At 44.9% G+C, this 20,152-nt stretch overlaps 1 protein-coding gene across 1 annotated transcript in view; it reads right to left on the bottom strand.

Annotated features, from left to right (window-relative positions):
* The window catches only part of ptpn4a (protein tyrosine phosphatase non-receptor type 4a), an 89,556-nt gene extending 70,556 nt beyond the window's left edge, over nt 1–19,000 (bottom strand). Inside the window, exon 1 of the mRNA XM_017703016.2 lies at nt 18,595–19,000. The gene's annotated coding sequence lies outside the window, so the exon portion shown is untranslated. The remainder of the gene's footprint in view (nt 1–18,594) is intronic.
* Between the last annotated feature and the right edge of the window lie 1,152 nt (nt 19,001–20,152).

The raw sequence follows: 20,152 nt of genomic DNA, 5'->3' as shown, positions 1-20,152 counted from the left end.
TCCGAGTGCTGACTAGCAGGTGAGATCATATGGAACAACGTGCCAGGCTGAATTCAGCACCAAGTCAAGAGCGCTCACGGACTCCAGGCCAAGCTTGTCCACTCTATAGCATCAAGAAAATAGCACAATAAAGACGGCAACATCTGTGTTTTTACGCAGGAGAAGCACAATCTGATCTGCTCAATTTGGGGATGCTTTTTGGTGAAAAGTGTAAACGGAGTCAGGATGAAGTTGAATCCAGATACAGTCTAGACATGAAACACCTGCTGATGCAAGATGTCAACAGGTTCTTTGCACTTATCTGATTCTTTGATTATCTGATTGCACAACGGCTACATCAGGGGTCTTTAATTCAAATTCAATACGGTCCAGTTAGAGAAAATGTCCTCAAGCAGGTCGAGAACATCATAATATCCAACCGCGTTATGATTCAGTGCCATACACTGTCCACTGAAGTAGCCTAGTAGGAATATCAACATCTCGCAGTCGACAACTGAATATCAGATCAAACAAAGTCCGGTTCAGTCAGATTTCAACAACAGATCACGTCATGTGACACAACCTCCCTCTGACTCACTTCCTTCTCTGACTGCCGTTTCTCGCCTCGTCCCTCCCCTGTGTGGCGTCACTCAGTCGAGTCTCAGAGCTCATCGTAATGCACAGATCTGATTGGCCGAGTCGTCACGTGTCACATTTACAACGCATGCGTTTGGTCTGTGAGTCTCCCGGGTTACTAAACTTGCCTTAAACCTGTCTGCCCCACACTCCCCTACCAACATTAGACTGGAATTATTTTCACTGATCTAAAAAACAAACAAACAAACAAACAAACAACCAAACAAACAAACAAAGCGACCAAGAACTAAAAAATAAAAGCTCTTGTGACTTGAAACCTTTCACACTTTGAGTGCACTCAAATGTACTTGTATCCTAAGGACGTTACTTGTCTGTCATGCTTGTCTTGTTTTGGCAGTTGGAGCTTTGATTCACAATCAAAAACACATCACAGAGCAAAACTCACAAAATGCACTGAAAACTACGTTTTACTGATGTAATGCAGTTTTTTGTGCTTGTTGAAGAGCTGCTGCATTATTTTCTTACTGAATTAAAAGGACGTCTTATTTTTTGGGTTCAGTCATGATTTTTCGTTCACCGCTCAAAGTTAGAAAGTCAGAACAGCCAGGGCATCAAACACGACCTACAAAAGACACTTGGGCAAATAAAAGTCTCCACTCCACTAAAGACGTTCCACTGTGACCTTCGCGTGATGGTAAGCATGAACCTGAAGGCCTGAACCTCTGTGGCCCTGAGAAGCATCACACTACACCATATCACAATAGCGCAGCGAACAGGCCTCAGGACTCCTCTCTGAAAGGCGCTGCTGCTTTGTAAACCTGATCTGGAGCATGACTGATCTCACAAGATGAAGACGTCGGAGCCATGAGGGAAAAGATCAGAGAGATGTGCAGTAACATTCCCTGCTGTGACAAACGTAAATACGTACAGATGCATATATAAACACACATATATACACACTAATAAATATATATATACACACACACACACACACACATATATACACATACATATATACATATAGCGCTTATCACTATCAAAATTAATGACGAGTTTAAACAGGTCACTGAATAAAATAACTGAAGTTTACACACACATATATATATATATATATATATATATATATATATATATATATATATATATATATATATATATATATATATATATATATATATATTTTTTTTTTTTTTTTTTTTTTTTTTTTTTAATAGTGTTTTAGCTGTGGGACCGTAGTTTTCACTAATTCCGTACAATGTACAAATAAAATTTATACACAGAGTAAAGAGAAACATGTATTTTCAAACTATGTCAAAAACTGAAAAATGTCAAAAATGGAAATGCTGGAAAAATGGGAATTCCGACAGCAGTGATGTATAGATTTGACCACTATTTCAAACTGATAATAACTGAAAAATTCAAACTAAAGTATCTGCATTTTATTGATTTTACTGCATGTGAAGACCTATAGAAGTGTTCAATCTCTCTATAATCCTGACTGTCCATCCTAATTTCTACATTTTATAAATGTACATGGAAAACATATCAGTGCACGCCTGCCAGAACAGCTCAACTGTGGACCTAAACCAGCCAGAAACCTAGAGCGCACAGATCTCTCTGACCATCAGCTGCTCATTCCAACTAAAAGAACTGAATAGTTTGTCGATATCTAAAAAAACACGGACATATACTGATAACGATAAAGAATGAGGTCAAACGAGGCGTTAACTACTAGCAACAGCACACATTCATGCATTTGTTAGAAATAAGCCCCATTACCAGCTAATTAAAATCATCCCGCTGTTAGTACAACTACAACCACCACCACCACGGCAAAAAAGTGCATTTAACAGACGTGAAAAAGTAAACAAACACCTTGAAAAGAAAAAATAAATAAATAAAAATCACTCAAGCCTTTTAACTGCGTTGAACTAAAACACCATCTAACGTTATTAGAGCAGCTCCTAGTCATACGAGCTGAAAGTGCAGCGGATGCCTGGCTTTGAGAAACTGCCAGGGCTCGAATGAAGAACATCCACCGCGATCAATAGCCTGTAAACGAGTCCGCTCTTTCATTAGCGAGGCGATGTCTCCCCAGAGACTGAGACGGCTGAAGGCGTTTGAGCGCTGAGGAGTTAACAGAAGAGAGCGCTCACTGACGGGACTCCTCAGTGTTTATTACACACTTCCCAGATCAATAGAAGCCCTGAACTTCATGCAAAGCCTCAGGCTCGCAACAAGTGGCTTAACGCATCCGTCCACTTGGATGACCGCTCAAAGCTGGCCATTCTCAAGGCTGATGCTCAGAGTGTGAAGCCCACCTGTAGAAGACTAAAGGCCTCAGCAGACGTCTTGCGGAGACGACGTTCGTCTGGAATGACCTAATATGGAATTACCTAAAACACATTCTCCATTAGTCTGAAGAACCCCTTTATGATGCCACGAACCCTGGGTTCTTCGAGTGTTCATGGTTCTACACTATCATTTTCTTAACTAAAGAACCTTTTTTTTGTGTGTGTGTTATGGGAGACGTATTTGGACTGAAGTTGAGGTTAAATAAAAGTATAAAACAAAGCTTTTCCCCCCACATTTGAATTTCCGAATACTACTGAACATTTCCCGCAGCCGTAGTCGAGTCCCGTCAGGTTCGTAAAAGTTTCCGACGCTCTGCTGTGGGCCCTGGGGGAGGGCGGGGCCGCCTGTGCCCTGGCAGAATCCAGGTGGATCACGGGGGGACGTAAATCAGAGACCATCTGTGGTGCAGTTGTTTCTGTGGTGCTGTTTGTTTGAACCAAACTTTATTTTTGTAGAGTAAACAGAGTCTTTTCCTCCCACGCTGCTGCGCCAGGCCCACATAAATACTGCAATGTGCAGTTTGTGCGTTTTCACGCAGGTGGGAGGGGGGACGGGTGTTTCTCCTGACTCAGGTGAGTACACAAGCACTGTGTCCACAGGAGCTTGTAACCAGATCTCCGCAGCGCGCACACACACACACACACACACACACACACACACACACACACAAAGCCAAGTCTCTGACAGAGGCTGACGCTTTTGCAGCCTCTGGCTACATTCGGCACGTCGACCAGGAGCAACTACAGGAGGAAGTCAGAACGGAAAACATTTTTCCCCCCTTTCTGCCAGATTGGATGTGCACAGGCTGAGGAAATCCTTGCTGATAACAAGGAATCTGTGCAGAAAGGCCTTTCAAGCGCACGGCAGCGCAAGGTCAGCCTTAAACACACGTTCCGGAGAACTCCGACGCGGCCCGTCAGCATCCCGACGCGCAGCCTTTTTGGGATGAGTCAACAGGAGCTGTTGATCCAGCTGAACTCTAGCATCGCAAAGCATTCCCAATGAGTAATCATCAAAGCTTATGCTAATCTCTTAATGAGCTTACCTGTTTCATCTTCCGAGTCTCAGTAGACTCATCTGCAAACCATGAAACCACTATGACAGCCCAGCGTACCTAATCCCTTAATCCCGAGCTGGACTGATGTGGTGGAGCACGCAGCGCTTCATCTGTGCTTCATCACACGGCAGGCCGGAGTGCAGCCGGACCGCGCTCTCTCGCTCACCTTACGGCTCATCAAAGGTGGACCCGAGACCAAGCGGCAGCCTGTAATCTCAAAATTCACTGACCGCTTCAAAGTCACGATAAAACTCTCACAAACGAAGGTTCCGAAAAGTGTTGCCTGGAGCCTCTTCTAGCTCCCTAAAGAGCCGGTCAATACCGGACAGGCTGAAATTCGTCCTCAGGAACGTGCTTTGACAGAACTGTTATGACTGTACGCCACAAATAAGCCACACACTCGTAAAAATGATGGTGCTTCAAGGGTTCTTTAGTACAGAAAATGGTTCTATGCAGAAACATGAACACTCAAAGAACTCATTGCATGACTAAAGGATTCGTCGCATTGTGACTAATGTAGAACGTGCTGTAGATGGTTCTCTGCAGAACCTTTTTGAAAAGTGTTCTGTATAGCACAGAAAAGGCTGGCATTGCTATATAGAACCCTTTTTAGTGGCTATATAGAACCCTTTTCAAACGGGTTATAAATAGAACCATTCACATTCTCCATCGATCTGAAGAACACTTCCGCAAGGCAAAGAGCCCTTTAATCATGGAAAGGGTTCTTTGAATGTTCACGGTTCACTATAGAACCATTTTCTTTACTAAAGAATCGATGAAGAACCACACAGCGCTGCTGCGTCTGATCCACTCGTAACAGCGCAACACACACTAACGCACCACCGCCACGTCAGTGTTGCTGCAGTGCTGAGAATGATCCACCACCCAAACAGTACCTGCTCTGTGAGGGTCCATGGGGGTCCTGACCACTGAAGAACAGGGTAACAGAGTATCAGAGAAACAGATGGACTACAGTCTGTAACTGTAGAACTACAGAGTGCAGCTATACAGTAAGTGGAGCTGATAAAGTGGACAATGAGTGTAGAAACGAGGAGGTGGTCAGAACGTTACGCCTCAGTCCGCTTACATACACACCCACACACACACACACACACACACACACCAAAAACAGCTGTTCCTGTACTTTGACTTCAGTCCAGTCTTCCAAATTAGGCTGGAATGGAATAAGCAGTGGCACTGAGCAGGAGTCTGAGCATCCAGATGTGTTTTTATTGTGTGCTGTGAGCATCCTGACCAACCTCAGACGTTCCAGATGTGCTTTTAATTTAACTTCCAGCTGAACTCACTGGGGATACGCGTCAAGAGTAAACGGGTGTCCTCGGTTTTAGTGTTTCGCTCATCTTTGGCATCTGTTATAACACACAGAGGCTCATGTAAACGTCTGGGAAGAAACAGCAAGTCATTTGCATGCAGAAAAGGTCACAGAAAGGTTATTCAACCTGATTTAACCACCGACAAACTGGCCTGAGCTTGACGGTCAGTAGGGAACTTGCAGCGGCTGACAAAACAGCCCAAAAACGCAAGAATCTTTGAAGAAAATGGCAAAAATCTACCGTAGAAGATGGTTTCGTGATAAAAGCTTTGCCAGGATTGAACTCCACTCAACCCTCGCAGGGGTCTGGACAAGAAAAGTGCTGTAATTATACGAACCGTACGGCTCACACGGTGTAAAAACGAGCGTGAATAGAAGGTGGCAACACGTACTTCTGCTCCGCGTTCGGCTTTCGGTCTTTAATCCAAAGAGCTCAAGGGTTCGACAAACGAAAACAACTTTACTACCGCAGCGCTCGTGCAGGGCACTTGCATGTCGAACTGCTCTACTTGCCCCCACATTCATCTCGGATTACAAAACACACGGCTCGGCTTTCAATGGAATCGCGATGACTCATGGGCGCAAATATTTCAGCAGCAGATACGGCTTCCTCTTTCCTTCAGACATGAGAACTTTATTCATTTATACTTAAAACGTCTCGTTGTCTCACTGACTCATGTCACAAGCCCTGAATTAACAATGATGGGGGGGGGGGGAAAGGAGGCAGGCTATTTAGGTCCGTCTGAAACGCTCAGAAAACTGGCCAAGGAAACCAGCAGGAAGCTCCAAAGCATGTTTAACAAGGTTGTTTCTTCCTTCTGAAATTCTGAATTGCCACCACACCTCATGAAAAACCTCAACACAAGGAAAACCTCTGAGACTTTGTTATTTCTAAACGTCCGTCTGGGCTGATTTTTAAAGTTTCACACTTCACTGCACTGCTGGAAACATCCACGACTGTGCAGAAGTCAGAGACCACCCTTTCATTTACTTTAACTCAGCGGTCAGGACCCCCATGGACCCTCACAGAGCAGGTACTATTTGGGTGGTGGGTCATTCTCAGCACTGCAGGAACACTGACGTGGTGGTGGTGGTGGTGTGTTGCACTGGTCTGAGTGGATCAGAGAGCAGTGCTGCTGGAGTTTTTAAACACCTCAGTGTCACTGCTGGACTGAGAACAGTCCACCAACCAAAAATAACCAGCCAACAGGGTCCTGTGACCACTGATGAAGGACTAGAGGATGGCCAACACAAACTGCAGCAGCAGATGAGCTGTCGTCTCTGACTTTACATCTACAAGGTGGACTGACAAGGTAGGAGTGTCTAATAGAGCGGACAGAGAGTGGACAGAGTGGTTAAACACTCTAGCAGCACTGCTGTGTCTGATCCACTCATACCAGCGCAACACACTAACACACCACCATCACATCAGTGTTACTGCAGTACTGAGAATGATCCACCACCCAAACAGTACCTGCTCTATGAGGGTCCATGGGGGTCCTGACCACTGAAGAACAGGGTAACAGAGTATCAGAGAAACAGATGGACTACAGTCTGTAACTGTAGAACTACAGAGTGCAGCTATACAGTAAGTGGAGCTGATAAGATGGACAATGAGCGTAGAAACGAGGAGGTGGTCATGATGTTATGCCTGATCGGTGTATCTACATACATTTCTTACTCAATGGCATCTACAAAGGAGATATTTCTGAGATTAGACAGAAGATGATCCAGCTCTAAAAGCTTTCATCTTTGAGAAAATCTAGCCCCTACTCTTTCCTCAGACCTGGGAAAAAAAATCCACAGGTGTTTCTGTCCATCCTTCCACTGTGAAAAGACAACTCAGAGCTATGGGTTTGAAAGGATGTATAGCTGTCAAGAAGCCCTCACTCAATAATCTGTTAATAACCTAAATAATAGCTCAATCAGAGTAGAATACGTCCATGAATACCTGTATCCGATTACATTCCCGGGAAAGTTTCAGTCCGTTCTGCATGTGCGTCGCGTCACAGTGAAAGTTTATGCCGTTCAACAGGGCGGAGCAGAAACTGGTCTGCAGAGGAGACGAAGTTCATGCTCTGGTCTTTAAAAGACGGCGGTGGGATGGACGTCCAGCTTGTGTGTCTCAGAGCACGACGTCTTCCTCTCGGCTTTCTTTAATAAGGACACGGGAAGGACGTTTTCCTGAGTCTGACGTCATTTTAAAGCAATTTAAAAACACAAGCACTGCTCACTGCTGCTCCTCTCACTCTGACTGGAGCTTGCGTGATGCTTGATAAAGTCCACACAAAACGGTTCTCTAGACCTGCACGCAAGTCTGGATCAGACTGCTTGTAGTTTGCATGTAAACAGAGATTTTCCATCACATTGTTGAGCAGAGAGAACATAAACACCTCAGTCTTCATCTATAATCAGAATGCATTCAATCAGATTGGCAAACATCTTTGCACGTAAGGGAAAAAAAGATCAACTGTGTTAAATACGCTGAAACGGAGATGAGTCAGGTCTTATGGACTGGTGAGTAAGTCTGTAACTGCCAATATTTGGACTGTGAGAAGCAGAAAATGCAACCGACGTCTAAGCCTGAACTTCGGAGGTGTGGAAAACTAGATCAGCAGATTTCTCTGAAAAACAAAGCATGGAAAGAATGGAAGCTGAAATAAAAGCAAAAGGAGGACACAATAAATAGCGAAAAAAAACAAAAACCTGCTATTACATGTAGCTGTTGAGACGTCCGTGTAATTCACCACTAAACAAACATTTCCTGCTTTTTTCCTGACGCTGAAAAGCTAAAACAGGCTGTGCTTGCTGGCTATTCAGTCTGGAAGCTAAATAAACGAGGGTGCTCTCGGACTTCTGCACAGCACTGTTTGTACATGTGTGGCTCTATTTACTCAGTCGCACGTATTTTGGTAAAGTTTTGATTCCATTTTAGCCACTTTTTGTGTTTAATTTAACTCCGTTGGGTTGAATCAGCTCCTGCACTGCTCTGCGACTTTTCACGCCGATGACTTTCAAGCTCTGTGGCTTTTATTTCAGATCAAAAGGATCCGAGAAAAGAATCAACAAGAATCCAACAAACTTCCGTTTCTATGCTGACAGATCAGGGGTGTCAAACTCAACCTCTAAACAGACCACATTAAAAACTCTCAGCAAATCTCTCAGCCAGCTGTGCTTCATTTCATTTCTACTTAACTATTTGCCCATTCACAATTCAAAATATGCCAAAACTGCGATGGCAAAAGGGGAATTAACCACTTATTAAAATTATTCTAAACAGAAATAAACTTTAGTTTTTTTAAACTGCCTATTTGCTTTAACTAGACACCAGGCACCCTTTTGTGTGTAAGCAATGGCCCAAAGACTGTTTGAGTAAGAGGGTCAGAACGCAAACTGTTGCAGTGCATGCTGGGGACTGTAGTGCATCTCAGGGTGAAATGGGTTGAATAAGACAGTAGTCGTGCCTAATAATCCATCAATAATCCGACTTATAACTCAATCGGAATAGAATACGTCCATGTAAACACCTCAATCGGGATAGTCCAGTCCAACTGTGTCCATTCGGAAGAGTTTCTATCTGACTGAACGAGGTGGGTAGTCCTGTAAATAGTCCGTTAAATAGAAGAATAATAACTGTGTAACTCCGGTATCCGATTACATTCCCTATCGGAAAGTCCATTCTTGGGTAAGAGGGTCAGAATGTACACTATGCAGCAGTGCATGCTGGGGACTGTAGTGCATCTCAGGGTGAAATGGGCTAATAGGAACAGAAAATGCCAATTTCACAGGCTGAATAGGACAGTAGGCACGTTTTCATGCAGCCTAATAAACCACTAATAATCTGATTAATAGCTCAATCGGAATAGAATACGTCCACGTAAACACCTCAGTCGGAATAGTCTAGTCCGGTTGAGGCCATTCGGAATACAGTTTATCTGAACGAGGCGGGTACTCCTGTAAATAATCCTTTAAATGGAAGACGTAAGTAATGAAGAACTGCGGTGGAACTATCACGCATGAGCGAAATACAAGGCTCGTGGGTCCAGTCAGGCCCGTGACAGTCCTATTCGGCCCGCGGGCCGTGCGTTTGACTCACGGGTGATGGTTCCACCGCGGTTCCTCGGTACTTACGTGTTTTTTTTATTAAAGCTTCTGCTTTTGTACACCAACTCAAGCTGGTGCTGGGCCTGAACGAGGCTGCTCCTCCCGATTCACTGGTACCCAAGTAGTGGAATTTATGTCCCACTGACGCTCGTTTCATTTCTTCTTTTGTTTCGTTCTCTGCAGCTTATTTACTCTCCGGCTGTTATGTCAGGGTTGGGTTACAGCTCACTGATAGTTACAGAAAAAGAAACAGCATCTGTTTCAGTGGCGCAGCCTGCAGCTCCTGACCTTTCCTGACTTCACCTCAGGGTGACTACGAGGGTCTGTAACCAGAAACCCTCACAGAAGTACAAGTACACTGCGACTCTTAAAGCCCTCACACGTTTAAAGACGTACAAACAGCATCGCTCACTTAACGTCGTTTTTAACAGACTTTCCTGTTATTTTGTCGTGAGGAGCTGCAAATTAGACGGGAATAGAGGACAACACACAAGCTAACACAAGGCACTGTTGGTTCCACAGCACTGGATGATCTCCGAAATCGCCCTGAAAGAGCCGAGAGCGCAGCGACACCCGACACGCTCAATCCAGTCTGGGATGAGTTTGACTGTGGGGTTGATGTCTTTACAGCTGGAGGAGGTTCAGACTGAGACCTTGTAAAACTACATAATAAACTTTATGCTCACTTAAACCGTTTACAGTTCACTGCATTGATCTGTGACGACTCACCAGTGAAATAAATCATTTTTAAACTGGATGAATCTTCAACTACACATGTTTTAGGAAACCAAATGCTGCTGGTTTGCAGTAACAAGGGTCTAATGTTAACAGCGGTGCAGCCCTCCTTACTGAACAGCATTCACCACGTCTTCATTCTCCGCTCTGGTTGGCCCCAAGAGCGGCCACTACGGAGGTGCTGACAGAGCTATCTGTACACATAACACCCATGACAACACTACTAATCATCCGTTCTGTAACACCTCTGGAGGTTTTCCGTAGTGAGGTGGGGCAGAGAGAAGCTGCCACAATGGCTTTTCAAGCATTTCCCGTGGTGGGCAAGTCTCCTCTTGATCCGGCCTGCAGCTCAGACTTTATGAGCTGCAGTCCTGATCGTGTCAGGGTCATCACTCAGGAGGACACGGCGTGTTGGTGAGGGAGGGGAGACGTGCTGGCGAGCTGCGCAGCTGGACAGGAAGCCCACTAGATACCTCACTAAGGCCGTTTAGCAAATCTCTAGCTAGTCCAGACGTGACCTCGGACTTGTTGAAATGGTGCTAAATGGTGCAACTGTTCTTTTCCTCCGAAGACGGAAGGACACAAAGACCACTGCAGCCGGCTGAAGGCTATCGCAGCTCTGTGGCCCGGCGACAGAGGGGCTCTGGGGCTGGGCGACAGAAAGTGAAGCTATAGCACATAGAAAAGCACCAATGACCATCAAGGTCATTCGTACTAGACCTATATCGATTTCCATAGACCTAATGGTATAAAATTCTCAACATAATTTAATGAATGTATCAGGTTTGGTACTAAATTCTAAAATTTATTCCGGTTAAAACCTGATGGTAATTCTATATGGCACCAAAAGTGTTGAAGCTTGATATCATAACAGCAGAACCTTTTTGGGTGCTATATTTAAGCAACAGAACCTGAGAGGGAACGCGTCATCGCGAAATAGCGTCACGGCTGCGATTTGGTCGCCGTAGATCATCACAGCCGTGACGTCATTCACAATAACGCATGACCTCACGTGTTCTATTGCTCTTATTCAACGGTTTAATAAATAAAGGAAGAAATTAATAAACTGGCGGTTAATATGTTTTAATGTTCGCAGTTCCTTCCACCAAATTATAGTTACTTAACAAGCAGCTCGTGGCTACGTCAGAGTAACGAACTCCACCCACTCGTTGTGTTGTGGGTGTGAGTCACGCCTTCTGAAGCACAGACCGAGCCTTAAAACTGCCGCAATATCAGGTTCAGCTCAGTTTGGTCAGTTTTTCCAGATCAGTATTAATGTTGTTTTGTTCCAGCTGGTCTGTAAAGCTTCTCACAGCCCGTTTAGTTTGGCGAATGGAGGTTCATTTCTGGCTGATTCCAGGTTCTTCCGTCACAGCTGCCGACTGAAAAGCTGCTCAGTGGTGTCGACAGTTTGGGAATTTAGTGTGGTCTCGTCTTCAGAGTCGGACCAAATCAGCTGTCGATCGAATGTCGTCTTAAAAGTGTCCGTTTTCAGCCGTGCTAGCTTGCGTGGCGCCGACGAGAGGCCGGATGTTGGTGTTGACGGGCGTACAAACCTCCCTCCCTTTCCCGAATGGGAAATCATACCTCATTCTCCGTCCATAACAAACGAGACATTTTGAATTCAGGCTCACTTCAGGCCAAATTCCCCCACCGGTTATCACTAGATGTGCATTCCTGTTACTAAATGACATCTGGCCCCATCAGACTGACCTGCAGCTCTTCTGGATTTGCAGAACAAGCACATTTAAAGTCATGACTTACGCAATATATTGACTTGGCAAACAAAAAAGCCTGCAAGGTCGATCTTATGAACAAAACTCAATCGATTCATAATAAACAGCTGCTGCGTCATCGCAAGACTCATTTCCTTAAGTGTTCTCGCATATATTAAAACTAGTATATTAAAATTAGTTTCTAGAAGCAACGCAAAAGAGAAAAACACAATCTACTTCAGACTGAAAAACTAGTCGATATCCATCCACGAGAACAAACAAATAAAAGTTTAGCCAAGCTCATTTCCGCCCATCACTGTGAGCCAAACTGTGGGAAAGCACAGAAGGAGAAATACTCTGTCCAGCTCTCCTCCTCAGGACTAGTACAGTCTATTAGCACAGGACCTGTTTCTGAAGGTTGATGTCGTCCGTGCGGCTGGAGGAGGTTCATATTGAGCGCTAACTTAAGCTTTATGTTCACGGGTGTATCTTTGCTTTAACATCTAAATTCACGTGACCAAATCCTAAGGCAAACTGTTCAGTAACTACATAAAAATAATGTGCATTTTTATTTATTTATTCATTTTATTTTTTAAGCTCCCCTCAAGGGGGCAGTCATGGGCTGGAGGTCAGGGATCCAGCCTCGTGACCAGAAGGTCGCCGGTTCGATCCCCAGAGCCGACAGCACATCACTGAGGTGTCCTTGAGCAAGACACCTGACCCCCAACTGCTCCCCGGGCGCTGTGGATTGGGCTGCCCACCGCTCCGGGTAAGTGTGCTCACTGCCCCCTAGTGTGTGTGTGTGTGCTCACTAGAGTGTATGTGGTGTTTCACTGCACTGATGGGTTAAATGCGGAGGTGAAATTTCCCCGTTGTGGGACTAATAAGGGTCTCGTAATCTTAATCTCAAATTAACAGAACGCGTTTTATAAGTTTATGATCACACGTATCACTACATGCTTACAATTTACCGCTGAAAGACAAAAATCTTAGTATTATTTTATAAAAGTGAGAGAGTAACAGAGCAGATCACTGAAGAGACGCCGTCTGTTTATAGTTTACAGCCCAGATTTGGGGAAAAACGGGTCGACTTTCAGTAGAAAAACAAAGTTCAGCTTCTTTTATTATAAGGGTTTAAAATGACATCACCTTCTATTAGACTGGAGAGAAGAGCTACAGCCTCACACGACGCCCAGCTTCTGAATGGAGCTTATGGAATATGAACGTTATGAAGAACATGACGATGAACGTTTTGGAACCACCGCTGGTTAAAATGAGTTTAAAAGGTTAAACCATAAGTTTTAAGTGCCACTTAAATTCCACCTCCGCATCCGTGAAGTGAAACACCACATACACACTAGTGAGCACACTTGTCCAGAGCGGTGGGCAGCCCAATCCACAGCGCCCGGGGAGCAGTTGGGGGTTATTAGTTATTAGTCATGGACTGTCGGCTCTGCGGTTCAAACTGGCAACCTTCCGGTCACAGGGCCAGTTCCCTAACATCCAGTCCACGACTGCCCCACCATTACAATGTACTGTATTGCTCTGGGAATGGCACGGTGGCATGGTGGGTAGCACCGTCGGCACACCGCAAGAAGGGCCTGGGTTTGATTCCCTGGCCGGCCGACCAGGGTCCTCTCTGTGTGGAGTCTGCATGTTCTCCCCGTGTCTGCGTGGGTTTCCTCCCACATTCCCAAAACATGCAATCCGGCCAATTGGACATGCTGAATTGCCCCTATGTGTGAGTGAATGTGTGTGTCTGTCTGCCTGCCCTGCAACGGACTGGTGACCTGTCCAGGGTGCATCCCGCCTTCCGTCCAATGACAGCTGGGATAGGTTCCAGCACCCCCGTGACCCTGAGGGAGCAGCTTAGAAAACTGTGTGTGTGTGTGTGTGTGTGTGTGTGTGTATTGTTCTGTAACGATTTACAAGTTTTGAAACTGGATGAATCTCTGAGTCACCCTGTATTGTCATACTGACCAACTCTACCCCGAACAGTCAACAGTTAGCGGTGCAGACCCCTCAGACATGCTGAGACATTTAGGCTTCCAGTCTTAAAGTGGGCAGGTGTTACTCTCCCAACTGTCCAGACACCTGCCTTCATTTACCCTCTCCGCCCCCCCCCTCCAGCCGGCTCTACATGCCTCCGGCTCAGGTGCATGTCAGTGTGCGCCCGGACCCTCACCGCAGGCTATCGTCTTCCAACAGCTGACCCCCCGAAACCGCCGGCAAATGGTCCCGCATAAAATTAACCCCTTCAAAATGGGCTGGGAATGCGCTGTCAGCTCAAACGCAGGAGCATCCTGAATTTCAAAAGCAGCCAAGCTTACCGCTTTCAGTTTTAAAGGGCAGTTCCACCTATTTTTCACAATTTCTGAGCGATCTGATGTGAAGTGCTCTGATCTAAAGAAAAGCCAGGATAGCTCACAGTGGTGGTGATGGGAACCAGACGTCTGAGGAGCTCCCTCACAGAACATCACTACAATAAATCAGAGGCTGGAAATAAGGGAGAAATTTATTTTTAGGACATTCATAATCTGATATATAATAAGCTGAAACAGACAAAGCAGTGCCTCCCTTTAAAAACACGATCAGAAATTAGAGCTGCGATAATTAATCGATTAGATGACACCTATTAAATGAATTGCCAACTATTTCGGTAATCGACTAATCGGTTTGAGTGATTAAGACAGAATAAAGTGCAATTTCTCTGATTCCTGCTTCTTAAATTTTAATATTTTGTGGTTTCTTAACTCCTCTGGGACACCAATCTGAGCATCTTTGGGGTGGGGACCCGAGGACACCATTTAACAGACCAAAACAACGAATCGATTAATCGAGAAAATAATCAACTGACTAACCGACAGGGAAAATAACCATGAGCAGAAGCCCTAACAGAAACTATGACTCCAGTTATTTTGATTTAACATTTCACACTCTGTGCTGCACTGAACCCAGTTAAACAGGTCTAATTATGATCTTTTTAATAAAACATGCAGTCGGGAAGTGTGTTTTTTTTTTTTACTGATGAGGTCGACGACATGCTCAGAAAGGCTTGACGTATCGTGATGTGATTTGCCACAATAATAAAACACTGTCATACAGCTCAGCCGTTCATGAAACGCTATAAATGAGCTGCCTGAGGGTTTTATGACAGTTTAGAGATAAAGTTTCAGCCTAAATGTGTTTTCCTTCAATCCATTCACGGCAGAGGGGCACACGGCAGAGGGGCACACGGCAGAGGGGCACACGTGGGGCACGTTGGGAGGCAAAATAGCCCCCAGAGAACACTTATTTATAATTTACCATCATCAACATCACATAAAAGCTCAGAAGGCACATGTAGGTCCACTGGTGGGTTTGGATGGTAAATAAAAAGACTATATTTGTGTTTGAAAGCATCATGACCCCTGGTTCCCATCACCACCACTGTAAAGAAATCTCACGCCCTATTCGGGCGAGATTAGTTTTACTTGGGGAGGAGGGGTGCCGTAAATTTTACCAGTGATTTTAATCCTGTTTAAATCGCGCTTCAGTAGCAAAGAGCCGTAGAAACAACCTCAGCTGATATTAATCCAGTCTGAATCGACACGCCATTAAAAATGGTGCGATATTCAGTAGAAAAGGCTCTGAGAAGCGTCACGCAGGTTCTCCGCTGCTAAAATCAAGCTGAAGTGTAACGTTAAAATTTACTTTTCGGATCATTTGGATCATTTGGAGCGGAGAAAAATGAGTCAGCCGTTCAATCAGGCAGAACGCAGGAAACACCCTGAACAGGTCGCCAGTCCATCACAGGGCCCGGCACTAACGTTACTGTCGCATCTCATGTCTACAACTACAACATGTAGAGCTCACTTACATCAGCTTTAAAGACATATTACGAATAGATTTTCATGTTTCGTTTAATATAGTCCAAGTGATGAGGTGAGGCTGGGAAAATGGCCTGAATTCTGGCACATAAACCCGGACAAATGTTCTAAGCGGGACAAGAACAGTGAAGGATATGGACCCTTTAAACAGACACATTAGTCAGGCCCTAAATACATCCCAATACAATCCAACCACCAGCAGGTCCAGGCCTCCATTCCTCACTACAGTAACAGCCTGTCAGCACTGCTTTCCATGTAATTGCTCAATAATAAGCTTTGAGATGCATCAAGTCTGGGAAATCAATGGTGTCCAACACCAGCTCTGGAGACCCACCACGCTGCAGGGTTCAGTACCAGCGCTTGGATCAGGGAAACCAGCCGAAGTCTAATATGAAAGTCCACCTGACATAAAAGTTAAGGATGATGTCACCTAAACACAGCCAGGAACTGACTCAATCGATCAATCAATCAAAATCATTGAACCAGCTCTTCCCTATAAATACACCGTCAGCATTTCCCAGGGTCACCGACTGCCGCTGCTCGGGGCGAGCTCTCAACATGGGTTTAAAAAAAGGACATTTTTAGGCCTGTGGCACGTTAAAATAGCCCACTTCCCCAACAAACAAGAAACACAAGGCATAGAAATCCATCACAGTGACTGAGTGCGCGGACAAGCTCAGCATATGTAAGTTTAAAGGATCCATATCTTCAAAAAATGTGTTTTTGATGATTAGATGTGGTATGTAAACACTGGTAAGCGTTTAAAACCCACCGTGCTGCTCAGTCCCCAGTCCATCTATGGAAACTAAGCTGCAAAAACAGCCTTGTTGTTTTTGTGATGTCACAAAAACAAATTTGCTGTTGTTGGATCAAAACCTTGTACCTCCAAAATGGGAACTTTACAGGAGAAGGAAAAAACCTACTTTGCTTTTAATGTAAGACAATGGAACCAGACGTCTTTCCAAGCCAATTTGGGCCGTTTCTTTTGGTCCATTCATCATGAAATTTACTCACAATGTAAAGATCATCAGGCCTTTTCAAAATATGCCCAAAACTGAAAAACGAGGTTTTGTTCCGACAGCAGCGAAATTTATTCACTGCATTTATTCTGTCTATTCAGCCAAAAGCAGTTTAGCCCCACCCACTCATAATGAAGTTACAAGGAGTGTTTCAGCCCGAGCTGCTTCCTGTACGAAGCCCAGTCGTCTCCCACTGACGCATGAGCACGTTCCATCAGATATTCCACTCTGTTAAACTTTTTCAGCTGACAGTCCTTTGCATGCATTATGCTGGGACCTGTCGCCGGTCAAAGCTACATTTTCACTGAAATCAATTACAAGATGTGTTTTGACAGATACAGAAAGCCTAAATCAAGCAGAACAGGGGTCATTTACATATCGCTGCTGTCAGATCAAAACCTCGTATCTCCAAAACGGTAACTTTACAGGAGAAGGGAAAAACCTACTTTACTTCTAATGTAAGTCAATGGAACCAGAATTTTTTCCAAGCCATTTAGGGTCACTTCTTTTGGTCCGCTCATCATGAAATTTACACACAATGTATAGGTCAACGGGTACTTCCAAACGATGTCAAAAACAGAAAAACAGCAAAAATTTTAGATACGAGGTTTTGCTCCGACAACAGCGATATATCAGTCTTAAAGGCACAATAACAAAAACAGATTATTTCACGCCAACAAAGTTAGAAAACGGTCACAGCTCTTTTTCTGGTACACGAACTCGTAAACATCAGAACTCGACTTCTGGAGAGCAAAAATAAATACAAGAAAAATGCCATATGGGCCCTTTAATGAGACCAGCCGCACCGTCTGCCTCTGCCACTAACATACAACTGTTTAAAGGGGAACTCCACTGATATTACAAAAATTCAGTCTAACTTAATGGCAGAGATGTAAACAAAGGCTTTGGATGCAAAGTTGTTTGGATTGAAATGCTCGGTTATAGAGAACCTACAGAGTCAGAACCGTTCACAGTGGTGGTGACAGGAACCAGACGTCCACCTCTAAAGGCTGCCTCACAGAAAGTCACTACATTAAATGGTTATGAACTCACTGCTTGACATCCAGCACATTGTTTTAAAAGCTTGGCTTGAAATGTATTTTAATCCATTCATGCCAGAGGGCGTAAGGGTGTAAGCCAAAGAAAACTAACTTTTTCAGGTTTTCCACTATTTCACCATCATTAGCACTACGTGTAAAGGCTTAGAAGACACGTGTAGGTTGACTGGTGGTTTTGGAGAATAACCTACACAACCTGCTGTAGTGGCTGTGACCCCTGGTTCCCATCCACACCACTGTAAAGAGAGCCGTTTCACACCAAACCACGACTGTTTACACCTAAACACGAAGAGTTGTGCAAGAATTCTGAATTTTTTGGGTGGGGTTCCCCTTTCAAAGCGTGGCTAGTGGCTAACCTGCCCTATATACGTTATAACGCAGCCCCCCAGCCCACCCTGTTGTTATGAGGCAGCTGTCTGTTTTTGTTAAAGGCATAAATGTTGGATTATCGCCCAGACTAACGTTACCGGAGAGCCTTCTCGTTCGAACTGTCCCGGTCCACCTTAAACAGCGGCAGGCGCCAGAATGTAACTGCTGCACCATTTAAGGTGGAACGGGGCAATTCCAACAAGACACTGACTTCAGCTTGGTGTTTCGCCGTGACCCAAAAACTTTATTAACCTACGCATCTTACGAGGTTATGGTTGGCCAGGTTAGGTTAGGTTAGGTTAGCTTAGCTCGGCAGCCGCTTCACCCCCGATACTGACACCGTGAGAAAGGCGAAAAGCCCGAGTTCAGCTTCCCCCCCGAGTTCACTTCATATAAAGGCTTACCGTCATAAACTGCTCCGGAGGTGTCCAGGGTTGGGGAAACTGGTGTTTTATTTCTTTCCGAGGCGAAAAAAATCAATAAATACAAATTCTGGGGGGGGTTCCCGGCTCAAACCGCCCACAGCGAGCACAGCGATCCCCAACGAGACTTCATCCCCGATACGGTCGCCCCGAGGCGGCTACGCGTCGCTTTAATCCGCGGGGCCTCTCGATGGAGAATATGGGAGGAAAATAACACGTAAAAACACACAAAAATAATATCCGGCATCGGCTGAATCACTCAAGCAGCCAGGCAGCGCGAATTTACAATCCACGGCGAGGAGAAAAGCGACGAAAAGAAGCTGGAGGAGGAGGAGGAGAGAGACGCGTCTCAGACCGCTGGCTGTTGTTTCGTGTGTCCGCTCGCCCAGCGCTCTGAGGCGGATAAACGGGGAGCAAATCTCCGCAGCGCCGCCAGCGCACGGGGGTGCAGTCACAGCCCCGGGATGAGTCCCAGTCAGAGGAGGAGGAGGAGGGGGGGGGCGGATTTACGGTTTTAATGGGGAAATCCACCGAATTTTCAAAATTTCGGAATAATTCAGCCGCTGAGACGCGTACGAGGTCTTTCAGAGTGTTTTGGTGTGAAATGCTTCGTTCTAGAGAAATTTAGAGTCATAACTGTTCACAGTGGCGATGATAGGAACCAGACGTCCACCTCTAAAAGCTCCCTCACAGAAATGGCATTTATTCCATGAAATTGTCACATATATGCTGCCCAATGCCTGAGACATAGTTTTATAATGTTTTTGTGATAAATGTTTGACTTAAAATGTATTGCAATCCATTTTTAAAAAATCTATTTATGGTGGAGGGATACATCAAGGGCGTTGTGAGGCAAAATAGTCCCCAAAGAAAACCGAATTGTGTCGGATTTATGACTATTTTACCCTCAACGTTACATATAAAATCTCAGAAGGCACGGGTAGCTTCACTTGTGGTTTTGGACAGTATATTCTCGTGTTGTAGACATTGTGCCGCCTGGTTCCTATCAGCACCACTGTGAAGCATTTCTCACCAAACCGCTTTGCTCACGCCTCAAACGTTCAGTCATGCCGAAAATTCGAAAGATCGGTGGAATTCCCTTTTAATGAAACGCCAGCGTCTTAGCACAGTTTTCCGTTCCACCTTAAATAGTGAAGCAGGTCCATTCAGGAGCACAGGCGCCAGAATGTAACTGCTGCACCATTTAAGGTGGAACGGAAAATTCGACAAGCTCCGTGAAAAGTGAAGACAACACGTCGAGCATTTGTCGAAACCTTCTTGAAAAGAGGAAACCGCTCCAAGCAGTGATGCGAAAACTATAATAACGCACAATAAAAGCATAAAAATACATAAATGAATAAAAATATCTGCTCTAAAACTGAAGGAAGGTGTCCCGAGTGGTCTCTGCGGATAACAGTGCCACCCAGCGGACGGAACTGATTATTACAAGCAGCAACAGCTAGACAAGAGGGGATTTCAGCCTAGTAGGATTTTCCAGCGAGCTGCTGCTTTAAAGGGGAATTCCACTGATTTTTCAAAA

This window comes from Pygocentrus nattereri, chromosome 6 (genome assembly GCF_015220715.1).
Source record: "Pygocentrus nattereri isolate fPygNat1 chromosome 6, fPygNat1.pri, whole genome shotgun sequence".
NCBI lineage: Eukaryota > Metazoa > Chordata > Actinopteri > Characiformes > Serrasalmidae > Pygocentrus > Pygocentrus nattereri.
The sequence above is the reverse complement of the archived record's forward strand: the minus strand, read 5'-3'. Positions and strand labels throughout refer to the sequence as shown.